The sequence below is a fragment of the Onychomys torridus genome, chromosome 1 (genome assembly GCF_903995425.1).
Source record: "Onychomys torridus chromosome 1, mOncTor1.1, whole genome shotgun sequence".
Classification (NCBI taxonomy): Eukaryota; Metazoa; Chordata; class Mammalia; order Rodentia; family Cricetidae; genus Onychomys; species Onychomys torridus.
The window spans coordinates 25,872,460-25,888,926 of NC_050443.1; positions in this window are offsets into that span (position 1 = coordinate 25,872,460).

Genomic DNA, 16,467 nt, shown 5'->3' on the forward strand with positions numbered 1-16,467 from the left:
TCAGTCTGGCCTTAACTCATAGCAATCCTACACACACACACACACACACACACACACACACACACACACACACACACACAGCAGGCACTGGGATTAGAACCACTAAGAATGTGGCCTTGCTTCCTGACTTCTGAGATGATCCTTTAACCATGCATTGTTCTGAAAATGGCAACACTATGTTCTTTATGGGAACAAAACAAAACAAAACCCTCCATTGTGTATGTAAACATTTTCTTTAAAAATTTATTAGGTGGTGGTGGCAGCGGCAGCAGTAGCTGCAGCAGCAGCAGTGGCTGCGGCGGCGGCAGCGGCACACACCTTTAATCCCAGCACTCAGGAGGCAGAGCCAGGTGGATCTCTGTGAGTTCGAGGCCAGCCTGGTCTACAGACCAAGATCCAGGAGAGGTACCAAAACTACACAGAGAAACCCTGTCTCAAAAAAAAAATTATTAGGAGTGTGTGTGTGTGTGTGTGTGTGTGTGTGTGTGTGTGCTTGTATGTACCAAGAGGTATTGGAATTCCTGAAACTGTAATTACAAGCAGTTGTAAGCCACCATATGGGTAAGTGCTAGGAAGTGAACCTGGGTCCTCTGCAAAAGCACTAAGTACTCTTTGAACTGCTGAGCCACATTTCCAGTCCCTGTATACATTTCTTTATCTATTCATTAGTTGATGGACACTTCAACTGGTTCCATGTCTTGGTTATTACAAGTCTACAGTCACGTTAGACTCTTCACCTTTTATAGATGATGCCATTTGTTGCCCTATTTCCAGAGTGAGTCCAGGATAATGTTTGAAAACTACAGTTTTCCTAACCCTTTTCAGTAGTCTCGAAGCCTCATAGACAATGGCTCACTATGGAATCACCATCAGTTGACATTATTCTCTGTGGATTTTTCTTCACTTGCTAACAACCAGCCATCTACCTTAGTCCTGATTTTCTACCCTGCCCTCCCTGGAAATGCCTTTGTATCCATCCTCACCCCTGTCATGCTATCTTTCCTGCTTTATGGGATGAGCCTTCTGGAACTTCAACTTGGCACTCCCCTTCTAAAATAATGGCAGTGCCCTAAAGATTGACATCTGGGCCTTTGCTGGCCTACCTGCTCTCAGTAGCATATGCTTGTTCATTGAAGGAATGGAGTCAACTTTATAACCACATTCTAACCCCCTAACTCTAACCCTAACCCTAACCCTAACCCCTAACCCCTAACCCCTAACCCTAACTCCCTAACCCTAACCCACCTCAAGTCATCATGCATTCTCAGTCTCTGGGCTTGCTCATGTACTTTTAACATCTGGGAAGCCTTCTTTTCCCTCTACCAGGGCTTAGAGCAAATGCATTTCTTAGGGAAACAGCTCAAATTTATCACCTCTACCCAGTTTCTTCTAGCCTCATGTGCTCTCCATCTGGTACCTCCCCAGAAAAGTTTGGGGATGCCTCCCTAGTTAGTTAGCAGTGCTTCTAATGGCCTGATAATGTGCCTCCATATTTGCTACAGTTCAGGCCTGGCCTGGCTCCCAGCCCACAGCAACTTCTGCCCTACTTACGGCCCAGAAGTCTCCTTCCTCTGCTTCCTCCTCATACTGCAACAGCTAGGATCCAGGTCTAACAAGGTCTTTCCAGTGTGTGGCCAAAGAGAGAACTATTTCCCCATAATCTACATTATAACCAATGCAGGTTGTTTCTAGTATTAATTTCATCTTATGCTAATTACTCCAAAAGACCCAGGAAAAGGACACCTAGATGATGTTCCCTGAGATTCAGAGCATACTTAAACTTAAGAAGTTACTTAAAGGACATCAAAGTTGGCACGTACCAGTCAAAAGGTCATGTGCTGAAGTAAGCATTAAGAGGCAGAGGTTCTGTACTGTTGCTTGTATGTCCTAACCTCTAGGTTCAACATCTTCACCTGAACACAACCTCCGGTTGACATTAAAGACATTGTTAAGAGACAAAAGCTAGGCCCTGTGTGAGCTGTGACCTTGTCTCTTTTTATGTGTCGTATCACTCCAATGCCTGGACTTGGTGGACACGTAAAACAAAAAGAAGTAAGAAGGAAGGGAAAAAAATCAGGAGTGGTTGATTATAGCATGAATCTTAAAGGTTCTTATTAATAAAATCAAACCTAAGGCCAGTTATTGGGGTGAATGCTGGAAGATCAGAGAAGCAGAACAAGCCACAGCTATCTCACCTTGCCAATTCCTCAGGTGATCCTGTTTCCTCAGGCTGGAAGCTTCTGAGTCCTCATCCCAATGGCTCTCAGCTGAACTGTGCTGCTCCAAAACCTAAATGCTTATCCAGCCAAAATGCTTAACCAAATGCTTAACTAACTACATGCTTTACTCACTTAGTTCCTGGTCTTCACGCCTTATATACCTTTCTCTTTCTGCCCCCACTCCCTGGGATTAAAGGTTGGGTTTCTGGGATTAAAGGCATAGGTCACCATGCTCAGCTGTTTCTAAAGTGGCCCTGAACTCAGCAATCTGGCTAGCTCTGCCTCCCAAGTGCTGGGATTAAAGGCATGCATCACCACCATCCAACTTCTGCTATGGCTTGCTCTGACCCATTTTCTGGCCACCATTTCTGGCTCTGTTCTAGTAGCTGTCTGTTCTCTGACCCCAGATATGTTTATTTCGGGGAACACACAATATTTCAGGGAACACAATACCCACCACATTTCCCCTGCTTTTGTCTAAAATCTAAAAAAGTTTATAACTAATACAAGAAAAATCATATCCAGTCTGTGTATATCAAGACTGTGTATATACAATATACACAGTCAAGATTACATTAATGATGTCTAGTCCATTAACATTTGACAGATTCAGGTGAAAAACTCCATTAATATATAACAATGTCCAGTCCAGTAACATTTGATAAACTCAGACAAAAAAATTTTCATTACCTATCCTATTTAAAACAAGTAGTTCCTTTTTAAATGTAGTCCAATAATTGACCTTTTTATCTGATCATATCCATATTCTCTCTTTTTTCTCTTCATGAAAGTTCCAATAATCTACCTTTTGTCATTTTTATATTTTTCCTTTTTTTCTTTTTAGTGTAGATTCAAGGATCTACCCATTTATCTTATTATTTATCTTTTTTCTCAGGGTAGATTCAGTGATCTACCTCATATCTATATTCTTTTTCTTTCTTTCTTTCTTTCTTTCTTTCTTTCTTTCTTTCTTTCTTTCCTTCCTTCCTTCCTTCCTTCTTTCTTTCTTTCTTTCTTTCTTTCTTTCTTTCTTTCTTTCTTTCTTTCTTTCTTTCTTTCTTTCTTTCTTTTCAGTGTTAAAAACCATGAGGTCAGAGCAAGAGTGGAAAACTTTACCCTTCACTGCTTCTGCTGTCCTTCCTCTCCACAAGAGACCTACTTCTGTGTGTCCTGTCTTTTTTTTTTTTTTATAGACTTTCTGTTCTGTTTTCTCATTGGTTGTAAACCCAGCCACATGACCTCCTCGTCACTGCCTGTTTGTACAGACCTCCAGGTCTTCTATGGTTGGTATTGAGATTAAAGGCGTCTGTCTGCCATGTTGGCTGTGTCCTTGAACACACAGAGATCTACCAAGCTTTGCCTCCCAAGTGTTGGGATTAAAGGCGTGCACCACTACTGCCCAGCTTCTGCTCTGGCTTATTCTTCCCGTTTTCTAGCCACCATTTGTGACTCTGTATCTAGTGTCTGTCTGTTCTCTGACCCCAGATATGTTTATTTCAGGGAACACACATTATTTCAGGGAACACAATACCCACCACAGTTGATAGTGTGGTAGTTTAAATGAGAGCAGCCCACATAGGCTCATATGCTTAAATACTTGGTCCCTAGTTTGTGGAACTGTTTGGGAAGGATTAGGAGGTGTGGCCTTCTTTGAGAAGGTGTGTCACTGTGGATGGATTTGAGGATTCAAAAGTCCACTTCATTCCCTGTTATCTCTCTTTCTCTCTGCCTCATGCTTGTAGATCTGATATAAGGTCTCAGCTACTGCTCTAGTACCATGCCTGCCTGCTTACTGCCAATCTCCCTACTGTGATGGTCATGGGTTCTAACTAACTAACCCTCTGAAACCCAGAGCTCCAAGTAAATGGTTTCTTTTATAGGGTGTCTTGGTTATGGTGTCTTTTCATGGCAATAAACCAGCAACTATTGTCCTCTCTTGTTTCCTCTCATCTTGATGGAGTACATCTTCCTGTAGTTTCCTAATATGTAAGAAGGGAATCAGTCAGGAACTTGTATGTCTGGGAAGGGCTTAATCTATTTTCACTGTTGGTTGATAGTTTGGCTGGGTAGAAAAATTTCAGGATAAATGTGATCTTTCTTTGTGACCATGGAAGACACTTTTTTTCATGTTTAATTGCCTTCTACCTTCCAATATTGATGGTGAGAAGACTAAGGTACCATCTGTTTCTCTTACAACGTGTAAGTGTTTTTGAAGATCTCATTTCTATCTCCATTACACATACATTCACAGTGATGGATCTACTCTCATTCTTTGAGCTGGGCCTTCCAGCCTTATTATACTGTGCTCAGGGGACATTTCCTTGAATTGCTTCCTTGGTGACCTCCTTCCCCCGTTTTCTATAGACTGCTCCTAGGATCCCTGTTATTCCAGTCTTGGTTTTCCTATATCAACCCCCTCATTTTCTTTAACCTTCCTCACCTATTTTCCTGATTTGTCTTTTTGCTATCTTCTAGGCAGTCTCAACCACGTGTATCTTCATAAGCGGCCTCAGCCAGTCCTGAATCCAGCTAGTCGGTGATCTAATGTGCAAACACCTGGAACTTTACACTTCCCTAAACTTTTGCTGTTCACCCATCTGCTTCTTACCTTCCCAAATTACTGTTACCACCTTTGCCCCCTTTCTCTCCATCCCTCCTCCCTCCTCCCCTCAGCCCTCTCTCTCCTTCACTTCCTTTACCTGCCTCTCCTATCTCCCTTTCTCATTTTTATTTCTTTCTTTTCCTTCCTTCTCTCCTCCCTTTCTTCCTTTTTCCTTCCTTCCTTTCTCTGCCCTTCTCCCTCCCTTTCTCCTCCTTTATCTCTTTCCTTCCTTCCTTCCTTCTTTTCTTCAATGTTTTGAAGATAAATAGCCTTACAATTCCTCCTGTGATGCTCATCTGTCCTTGGGGTGGCAAGGTTAACCTTTGGGCATCAATATAGAACATAATTTGGTATTTTATTCATTGTTTCCCCTGTCTTTTATTCATTATTTTTTTTTCTAGTAGTATAGTTGGAGCAAAGGTGCTTGTGAATGCTAGGTAAGTACTCTGTCCTTGAGCCTCACTCCACCATGAAATATTCTCTTGCCTTTCTGTTCAGTGAGGCTATAGAGGGAAGAGGACTCCAACCCCTGTCATGAGCAAAAGGCTGTCTATAACAAATACCCTGCAGACAGCCCAGTCCAGTACCTGCTTCTTGCCTCTGTGATGGCCCCAAAGTTCCCTGTGTGTAGTCAAATCTGGGGATCTGTCTACAGAGGCTGAAATATGTTAAGAAAAAAATATCAGCCAGAGGAATCCAGTTACTTCCTTTCAAGGTGGCTGGAGGCATCCTTTGACCCACCCTTCTAAATAAAGAAATCGGGCTTCTGACGGTCCATTCACTCCTTCTCTGGGAACCTTCATTTCACCAGATTATGAGCCCCTTATATTTCTTGGGGTGTCTGACTGCCTTGCATTCTGTCTGATCAGAAATTTCAAGCTCACTTCCCCAAGCAAAGTGCTGTGTCATCACACAGACAGCCTGCCCATTCCCAAACCACTGTGGGATCCAATTTCCTGGAGCAAAATCCTATACATCCCTCCCCTGAGTATTATCCTAAGGCTATATTTCAAAGGGTGATGCTCTGTAGGGCAGCCAAGCATCTCCACACATTCAGACAAAGCTCAGCTCCATGCCATTTGTGAGCAGTGACTGTCCAGAGCTTTGCAAAGATAAAACTTTGATAAATGGCTTCTTAGTGTGCTGGTAGAATACCTGTTCCTATCCACTCAGAGCCACCTGCTGCAGTCTTTTTGTTTTGTTTAATCAACAACACCACACTCCACAGTGCTTACAAACCATCATGCCCCTGAGAGGTGGCACAGACAGTTCCCTCCTGAAGGGTACCATGACTCAGAAAGGTGCAAAACCTCATGACCATGCTCAGAAGCCCAGCACCCAGCTACACACAACTCATCTTCACCTATGTGGTAAGGGTGATACCCAGTGAGGGCCATGGAGGTCTCAGGGCCTGTGCACAAATGCTGTGTATCACTCAGACATGTTCCTTAGATAGTGCCATAAGTCAGTTCTCTCTCACTGTGGTAAAACCAGAGAAAGCCAGCATCAAGAAGGAGAGGTTTGGGCTCTGAGTTTTACAATGTTCTTGTTATACCATACAAAGACCTGCCTAATATCCAGTATCATCTACTTGCTTTTATCTTGTCCCCTGCCTAAGTTTTCTGTCACCCACCCAATAGCACAGGCAACTTGAGACCAAGCTTTCAGTACACATGAGTCACTGATGGCTTACCAGATCCAAACTCTGACAGCTGGGTGTATCCTATTCCTGCAGTGAATAGCACACCAGCCCAGCAACTGCTCAGGTGAGAGCCACTCTCTTCACACTGTGTTTGTGAGACCAAGTTCTTCCTCTCACCCACACCAGGCTCTCCAGCACCCCATAAATGGAGCTTTCCCAGATAAGGGAAAGCAATCTGTACATGTTCACAAGTGTGTTCTGTCTTCTCTTGCCGTGTGACATGGTGCTGTGCAAAAGCAACTTAGGAAGGTAGAATTTCTCTCGACGCCTTCATTGTCCTGAGGATGACAAGTTGGCAGGGACTGGCTTAGTGCAGGGCAACAGAAGCTGGGAACAGGAACTTGAATCCTGGCTGCTCTTATCTCAGAGGATCAGGAAGTAAAGAGCTGGGTAGGAAGGAGCGATCAGCACTCAAGTCCCACCCCACATCACTTCATCCAGGCAGGCCCTCTTCCTCAAAGTTCCACAGCCTCCCCAAACATTATCACCTGGGCTGGTGACACTACACACTTAAGACACAGCAGGGGGATCACATCTGAAAAGCCTTAGAGCTCTCTCCAAAGGCAGGGACAGCACTCCCCAGCTCAGGCTGCCACCCTGCTCTAGCCAGCTCCAAGCATGTCCCATGCCACTCAGCTAATAACTGTACCCAACCCCAGTCCCTCGTCACATTCCACATACACAAAGGTCACTGCTTCCCTGGAGGAAGCCTTATGAAGAGATAAGCCACACAGAACACCCCACCTTCTCTTCCTAGCCCCATGACAAAAATAACCCCACAGATTCACCACGACTTGGGTCTAAATACAATTGTTTCAAATTGCCAGAATGCTTATTTTATAAACTGGGGAGAGTGCCTCAGGCCAGGGAGACAGTGAGAGGGTGAATTCTACCATTGTTCTGCTGTGCTATACAGAGAGTTAACATACAACTCTGAGCTGCCTGTGAGTAAGACTTTGCATCACAAGGGATGCTGGCTCACTCTGGCATTTAGGAAATGTTGAGTCCACTTGTACTGAGCTGAAGGCAGTGTGGTAGTTTCTGGTCATGGTGGCAAGCAGATGAAGCGTGTGCTGCATATCAGGAACTTGGTGGGGTACAGCCCAGCATCGAGCTAAGGAAATAATGGCTGTGATCACTCTTACTTTGGCTAATGAGTTTTGTCATGAGAAGCCACTGAAATTAAAGAATGTTCGAGTATTTTATAAGCAGAAAGCTCTCTGCAGACATTTGCTAATATTATTTCTACTCTGTGTCACACTCTAAGGGGCGGCCAATGGGTTGTCCTCAGGCTCCTTCCATGTTCCAACTGCCACCAGATCTTGCTACATTTCCCATCCAAGGCCACACTGCGACCTTGGAAGTCACACCCTGAGCATGTGGAAGAAGACAGAAGGCTTCCTCCAAAGCTCCAAGGTGCTTCCTTTGCTTCTTGTATGGTGTGGGGTGTGTGTGTGTGTGTGTGTGTGTGTGTGTGTGTGTGTATGTGTATGTGTATATCTGTGTGCATGTGTGTAGGTTTATGGATGTGTGATGTGTGTATGTGTATGTATGTATATGTGCATGTGTGCATATGTGTATGTGTGTATGTGTTTGTGTATGGATGTGTGTATGTGTTTGTGTATGGATATGTGTATGTGTATATATGTGTATATCCGTGTGCAGTATGTGTGTGTATGGATATGTGTATATGTGTATGTATATATCTGTGTGCATGTGTGTAGGTGTATGGATATGTGTGATGTGTGTATGCGTATGTATGTATATGTGCATGTATGCATATGTATATGTGTGTATGTGTTTGTGTATGGATATGTGTGTATGTGTATGTGTGTATGGATATGTGTATGTGTATATATGTGTATGTGTATATCCGTGTGCAGTATGTGTGTTTATGGATATGTGTATATGTGTATTGCATGTGTGTATATGTATATGTGTGTGTATGTGTTTGTCTATGGATATGTATATCCATATGCATGTATGTGTATGTGTGTATGGATATGTGTATATGTGTATTATGTATGTGTATTGCATGTGTATATATGTATATGTGTGTATGGATATGTGTGTATGGATATGTGTATATATGTGTATGTGTATATCCATGTGCATGTATGTGTGTGTGTATGGATAAATGTATATGTGTATGTGCATATGTGTATATGTTTATGTGTATATGTGCTTGTCTATGGATATGTGTGTATGGATATGTGTATATATGTGTATGTGTATATCCATGTGCATGTATGTGTATGTGTGTATGGATGTGTATATGTGTATTATGTATGTGTACGTGCATGTGTGTATATGTATATGTGTGTATGTGTTTGTTTATGGATATGTGTGTATGTGTATGTGTGTATGGATATGTGTATATATGTGTATGTGTATATCCGTGTGCATGTATGTATGTGTGTATGGATATGTGTATATGTGTATGTGCATATGTGTATATGTATATGTGTGTGTATATGTGAATGCATGTGTGTATGTGTATATATATATATATGTGTGTGTGTGTATGTATATATCTGTGTGCATGTATGTATGTGTGTGTGTACACCCATCCCACAGTATGAAGTGCATTGGTGCCAGCAGCCCTACAAAAATCAAAACCTACGTGTTCTCAAGCCTTTTAAGTAACATGGATATTTGCATAAACCTATGCATATTTGTCCCTGGCTGTTGTCTGGTTTTAGCTTCTTATTTATTTTTTTTAACTCCTGAAGATAGAACACAGGGCCTCAAGCATACTAGGCAAGCATTGTACATCTTGCCTATACCTCCAGCATCCCACTGATAAATTCTAGGCAGTGATCTATCACTGAGCCACACTGCAGCCCCTTGCTGGTGGGTTCTAGGTGCTCTAGCACTGAGCTATGCCCCAGCCCTTCTTACGTATTTTAGTAATCGCTGAATCACTTACAATACTTAATGTAATGCAAATATGGTTGTCTTAGGCTTTCTGTTGCTGTGATAACCACCCTGACCTAAAGTGACTTGGGAAAGAAAGAGTTTATTTCACTCACATTTCTCTGTCACAGACTATCACTGAGAAAAGTCAGAGCAGGAATCCAAGGTAGGAACCTGGAGGCAGAATTGAAGCAAAGGCCATGGAGGAACACTGTTTGCTAACTTGCTCATCCTGCTTCTGTATAACACCCAGGACCATCAGTGGGGTGATGGGAAGCATGCACTGTGAGCTGGTCCCTCCCAGATCAATCATCAATCAAGAAAATAGACCACAGACTTGCCCACAGGCCAGTCTTGGTGGGAGAACTTTCCCTATTGACTTTTCCTCTTCTGAAAAGACTCTACCTTGTGTCCAGTTGACTTAAAACTAAGAAGCACAGTGATGGAAATTGTTATACAATATTACTTCAGGAACATAAAAAATTTGAAAGTCTAAATATCTTCAATATAGATACCATTTTATTTGCCTATGCTTGACCTGCCAATGGTTAAATACTTATATGCTTATACTTTCCTTAAAAAAAAAGAGAGAATATCATATACAAACCACTGGTCAATATTAGTATACTAGCAATCCTTCTTGTTAATTTTTTTTGTTTGGGCTTTTTGAGAACTTCAGTATGTCATGTAGGCTGCCCTCATACTCTGTTCCTCCTGCCTCAGCCTCCTGAGGGCTGGGATTACTGGGGTGAACCTTAGAGTCAGACTTGTAATAGTGAGTTAATCAAAGCAAAACAAATTCTTTTTGAGAGTAAAAGCAGAGAGAACCAACAGAAAGAATGTCTATGGATGGACAGACAGATGATTTATTGATAGTTAATTGCTATATAGAGTGAGTGAGTGATAGTGATGGAAGATACGCTGGTAGGTAGATGGTGAGTAGATAGACAGGTGCAATTCAGATGATGACCACCTATCTAAAATAGGTTGTAAGGAAGTTCTCAGGTGTTGGATTTTTCAAAACTGAACTCAGCCATCCCTGCTCCCCTAAATGAGGATGTGGACAAAGGAAATGGAAAGGGGGCAGTTGTTTTGATGCCCACAGACCATCACACTGCATAATCCAGCTTTGGGCAGAAACAGCATTGGCAAAGTTGAGGTTCACTGTGAAGAGCTCAGAGGGTCAGCTACCTACATGAACAATACTTTTTGGAGAGAAGAGGCCCCACTATGGACCTTCCCCCATGCCCATGAACATCTGAGACCAGAAAAGTAAGCCCACCAGACAGTGAGTCCATGCATCTGCAAAAGGTTGGAGGTCAAGGGCACAACAGACCCTGAGGGCACCAGAGCTCCCTGTAGCTGCTTTCTGCTGCTCTGGCCAGCAGGGAATTGTGGCCCATCTCTGTGCTCTGGCACCATGGCACTCTGGGCCCCTCCAGCACCTTTCCAGCAACCACAAACAAGCCATCACTAGAAATTTCTGGGAACAAGTTCAGCATCCTCTAAAGATGACTGGGGAACCTGATGTGGGCCCTGCCCCCAATCACAAAGGTGGGTAGAAGCCAAAAGGACTATTTTTGTACTTAATTTCCATGGATTACAAAAAATGTAAATGCAGAGATGTTGACATGATGAAGCCATTGCGGTCTATTGTGCAATTATTTCTTTGATAGTTCATGATGGCTCAATTGGAGGCATAATGGACTATTATGCAATGACATCTTTTCTGAGTTTTTTTTTTAAACTTGTTTCCCTCTTTTCCTTCATTTCCTTTCCTTCTTCTTTCCTCCTTTAAAAGGAAGAGAAGGGATTTTTCATTTGCAGATCATTGACTTTTTAATGTCAGATTATTTACTCGATAGTCAATAACGATGCCTTTGGATTCATTATGGGTTATCGTGTAAATAGCTAATTGCATTAATTACAGCCTTTTAACAAATGTTTAGTTTGCAGCTCCTCATACCATGGACTGTGTAATTGCTGCTCTTGGTGGCTAAGGGGCAGGCTCAGCCCTGAGTGTCTGCTTGGTGATAGGGAGGGGTGTGATGCCTTTGTTCCAATGGGACCAAGCTGAACCCACACACCATCACTGTATGTGGTGGTGGGGGGGACAAGTGTGTACCCCTCCTTATTATCCCACTTCATATTCATAAGGAAGAGGAGATATGCTTCCCAGGCAACTGAATATTTTTACTTGAAAGAAAACAACGTTAATTCAAAAGGAGGAAAAGCATGACTAGGGAGATTGAGAGTGTGTCTGGTGATGCCTTTACCTCTATGCATTCCTAACTCGTGATGTAGGAGATGGATTCAATCCTGGTGCACACAGAGCAAAGTTGTCCAGGACCAGAGGACATACCCATGAGATGCACTGTCTCCTTGTGAAAAGAAGCCATCCTTCTCATGGGTAGAGGATGATTTTGGAAGTTATCTCCATACCTTAAATGCACATCAGAGGTAAACTGAGACACAATTTGGCCAACAGCTACACAGAGTCAGTCAAAGTTCCTCTGTGTCCAGGCAGATGGCAACTTGCATGGAGGATTATTCTTCATCTTTATTATTCTTCTCAGTAAGCACTCTCACTCACCTGTTTTCTGGGCCCAGACTTACCAAGCCATCTTTCTCCATGGTCTCTTGCTAACCCCTCCCCATTTTTATTTGTCATACTTTTATCCAGCTCCCCTCTGCCATTCACTGCTTAAGCTAGACAGCCTTGCTATCTGGGACAGATTGCTTTAAACATTAAGGTACGTGTAGAATTGGAGAAAAGGAACCTGAGGTCCCCATTTAAAGATACCATGAAAGTTCAGTCAGACCAAGGCTTTGTATCTTGGGCAATGGGGAAAATGCAACCGTGCCCTATAGCAATGTCCCCCACAACTATAGCTTACTCTGCAGTGATCACAGTTCATGTGTGAAATTCTCGTCATCCATCACTCTTGCTCAGTACGGTGTCTACAAAAGAATAACATAAACCATTTAATGCAAAGGCTCATGGCTCCATCAAGCAAACCTAGCCTGTGGCTTGTGAGGACAAGGGCTTTGAAGGAGAGCCTTCCCTAAACAGTATAACCTCTAACTGTGTTCTACATACTTACCCTCATACTCAGATGAGTGCAGCTCTCACCTCTCATCAGAGAAGCTTCTCTTTGCAAAAGACGGAGACCATTACAGAAAGCCACAACTGTTGCAAATGAAGAGAACAACTGACCATGCCCAGCCCAGTGGCTACATCTACAGCACAACCCCTCCACCCAAGGCTCAGAGGACAGTATGGAAGAGTGGAAAGAACTAAAAGCCTGAAGACCAGTAAGTCTGATGTGAGATTGTGCCTTTTAGACATGGCAGGGAAACCACACCCATGAAATCTCAGCAGTACAGCTGCCTAAATAAGAGCCGAAAAAGATGCACGTTGACATCCCAGCATGGATGGGGAATTTCATGAAGACCCACACCAGATCAAGAGGTTCCTGAGAGAGGTAAGTCAGTCTTTTCTAGGAATGATGTTTGTGATAGGTTATCCCATCCCAAAAGGTCAATCCCAAACACATATATACATATGATTAATACTAAATGGATTCAGCAAGTTGTATCTATAAATTTAAATGTATATATGTAACAATAATTATTAAAGAATAAAAGACCATGAGATTGAGAAGGAGTTAGGGTGGGAGTAACACAGGAGGAGTGGGGGGCGGGAATGATGTAAATACAAATGATGTAATACTCATACATTAAATTCTCAAAAATCAAGTGAAATATATAAAAAAGAAAATACTTTTACATTAAATTCAGGAAATGTTAAACAGAAAAATTGATAAGAAACTGTATTTAGAAAGAAAATAGTTTCTCTGTTAGAAAAATCATTTAAAAATAATGTGAATCAGAAAATAGTATGGTTTACACTTTAAAACAAAAGAAAACACTGTAGCTGTCATAAAATTGAACATAGGTCTTCTGAAGACTCCCTGACCTAGATGCCACAGAAGTAATTCCATAACTACACTTCCTGAATACAGCAGAAAAAGATGGCCAATTTGCTTTGTTAAATTTCATCAACAATCAAGCTGTAGAGATGGCTCAGCCTCTAAAAACACTGACTACTCTTCCAGAGAGGCCTGAGGTCTGGTTCCCAACACCCACATGGTGGCTCCCAACTGTCTGTAACTCCAGTTCCAGAGACTCTGACTCCCTCTTCTAAGCCTATGTAGTTACTGCATAGATATAATGCATACGCGAGTACACACACACACACACACACACACACACACACACACACGCACACAAGCAAGCAAAACCTCATACATATAAAATAAATAAATCTTGTAAAAATAAATGTTGTTGAAGGTTTTTGCTCTTTTTCGGGGGGCACACCACCAAGCCCCCAAATAAATCACACACAGAGGCTTATTCTTATTTATGAATGTCTGGCCTTAGCTTGCCTTGTTTCTTGCCAGCTTTCCTTAACTTTAAATTATTTCATCTACCTTTGGCATCTGAGTTTTTCCTTTTCTCTTACCTCTGTAAATCTTACTCTTTCTCTGTGGCTTGCTGTGTAGCTAGGTGGCTGGCCTCTGGAGTCTTCCTCCTCTGGCTGCTAGATATACCCTCCTCCAGTTTTCTGCTTCTGTATATACTCTCTGCCTGCCAGCCCCACCTATCCTTTCTCCTGCCTTGCTATTGGCCAGTTCTTTATTAGACTATCAGGTGTTTTACATAGGCATTGTAGCACAGCTTCACAGAGTAAAACAAATGCAACATAAACAAAAGTAACCCCTAAAATAATATTCCACTATAAATAAATACATAAATAAAAGTGGATACTGAGGACTGGTACACAAAGCTACCTCTAATTTCTATATTATATCTAAAGATCTATGGGTAAATCCTTCTAGATCCCTTAATCTTTAAACTTTAAAGTCAGAAATACAAAGGTGTGGGGGAGTTCGCCTTCAATGACAAGAGATTTTAATTGCTCAGAAAGCCTGTTCTTAAACTCTAGAAGTGTGCTACCTCTGGGGATATAGAAAAGTTGCCTCAAATATTCTCCAATGGGAGACATGTGGCCTGGCTTTGTCTGTTTTCTGCTACTATAACAAAATACCCAAGACTTCATTTACAAAAAGAAAATAATGGTCTATTTGGTCCATAGTCTGAAGGCTGAGAAGTCCAGTCCATGAGCTGGGTGCCTTTTATGAGCTTAGCATCTGGTGAGGATCTGTTTGCTGCATACTAACATGATAGCATCATTAAGAGAGTCAGAGGAATTGGCCACCTCAATTCTCTCTTCTCAGAAGACCACAAAAGCCATCATGAGAATTCAATGTTGGGATTTTTGTTTTTTGGGGTTTTTTGTTTGTTTGTTTGGTTGGTTGGTTGGTTGGTTGGTTGTTTTTGTTTTTTTGTTTTTTACTTCATCTAATCCTAATTTCCTCCCCAAAGCCCAACTTTAGTGTTACTGGACATGTTAACTTTGGGAATGCATTTCCAACATATGAATTACAGGTATGGGGCATTCAGATTGTCACACAGGGTCCAGATGGCCCAAGAAGAAGCAAAATCCTTCCAATTTCCCCATGGTGCCATTGTAGCCCAGTCCTCGAGACCTTTAGGTCCTTGCATTGGGAACTTGTACTCAGTGGACTGATAAAATGACACCTAGATTTCCACAGCCCTTCCACCACAAACATCCATGATGCCTTCATCTTCTATCTGATAACTTTTCAAATATCAATAGTTGGTAGTTACCTAAATCAATTTGAAGGGCAGGATAAAACAAATGTGTTAAAGCCAGGGGATGCAAGAGAAAATATGTTTAAATGATGTGAAGATGAGTATTGTTCAACTGAAGAAGAACTTGAATTCACAACACAGCAGGAGCTTTACATGTTGTATTTTATTAGTTTGTTTGTTCTTTACACGAGGGCAAATGGCAGATGTGGTGGTTTGCATGAGAATGGCCCCACACATGTGAATGCTTGGTCCCCAGATAGTGGAGTTATTTGAGAAGAATTATGACATGTTGTCCTTGTTGGAGGAGGTGTGTCACTGAGGTGCTGTGGATATCACTCTGTATAAATAAAGTGCTGATTGGCTAGTAGCCAGGCAGGAAGGATAGGGTAGGCGGGACAAGGAAGAGGAGGAGGCTGGGAACAGGAAGGCTGGGAGGAGACACTGCCAGCCACTGCCATGAGAAGCAACATGTAAAGACACCAGTAAGCCACAAGCCATGTGGCAAAGTATAGACTAACAGAAATGGGCTAAATATAAGAGTATGAGCTAGACAATGGTAGGCCTGAGCTAATGGCCAAGCAGTTTAAATAATATAAGTGTCTGTATGATTATTTTATACGTGGGTTGTGGGACTGCTGGGGCTTGGTGGAACCTGGAGAGAAGCTCTCCAACTACACTGGGGTTGGACACTGAGGTTCCAAAGCCTATTTCAGGCCAAGTTAGTTAGTGCAATTAGTGCAATCTCTCTCTCTCTCTCTCTCTCTCTCTCTCTCTCTCTCTCTCTCTCTCTCTCTCTCCTGCCCGCTTTCTGGTTTTTCTCGATGTGTAAGCTCTCAGCTACTGCTCCAATATTCTGACTGCCTGCTTGCTGCCATGCTTCCTGCATGATGGTCATAGACTCTGACCCTCTGGAGTCAGGAGCCCCAGTTAAATGCTTTCTGTTTTAGGTTGCCTTGCTCATGGTATCTCTTTGCAGCAATAGAACCACAACCGAGACAGTGGAGCACTCATACATGGCAGCATTAGGCTCTGGCCTCTATCCAGGTCAGATACCCCATTACAGCTGGGAGAGATCTGGAGAAGAGAGACAGAGGTGGATGCTTGCATCTGGAAAACCTCAGTGATTCTCAGAGTCTTGTTGCAAGGGTCAAGAGCGAAGTTTGAGGTGATTTAAGTCACAAACTGGCTTTGCCTCTGGATGTCACCAAGAATTGAGTGCAGGAGTGAACTGGGTATCAGAGCCCAAACAGGCTGAGTTATTCAGGTCTGAACTTCCCTCATTCTTGCCT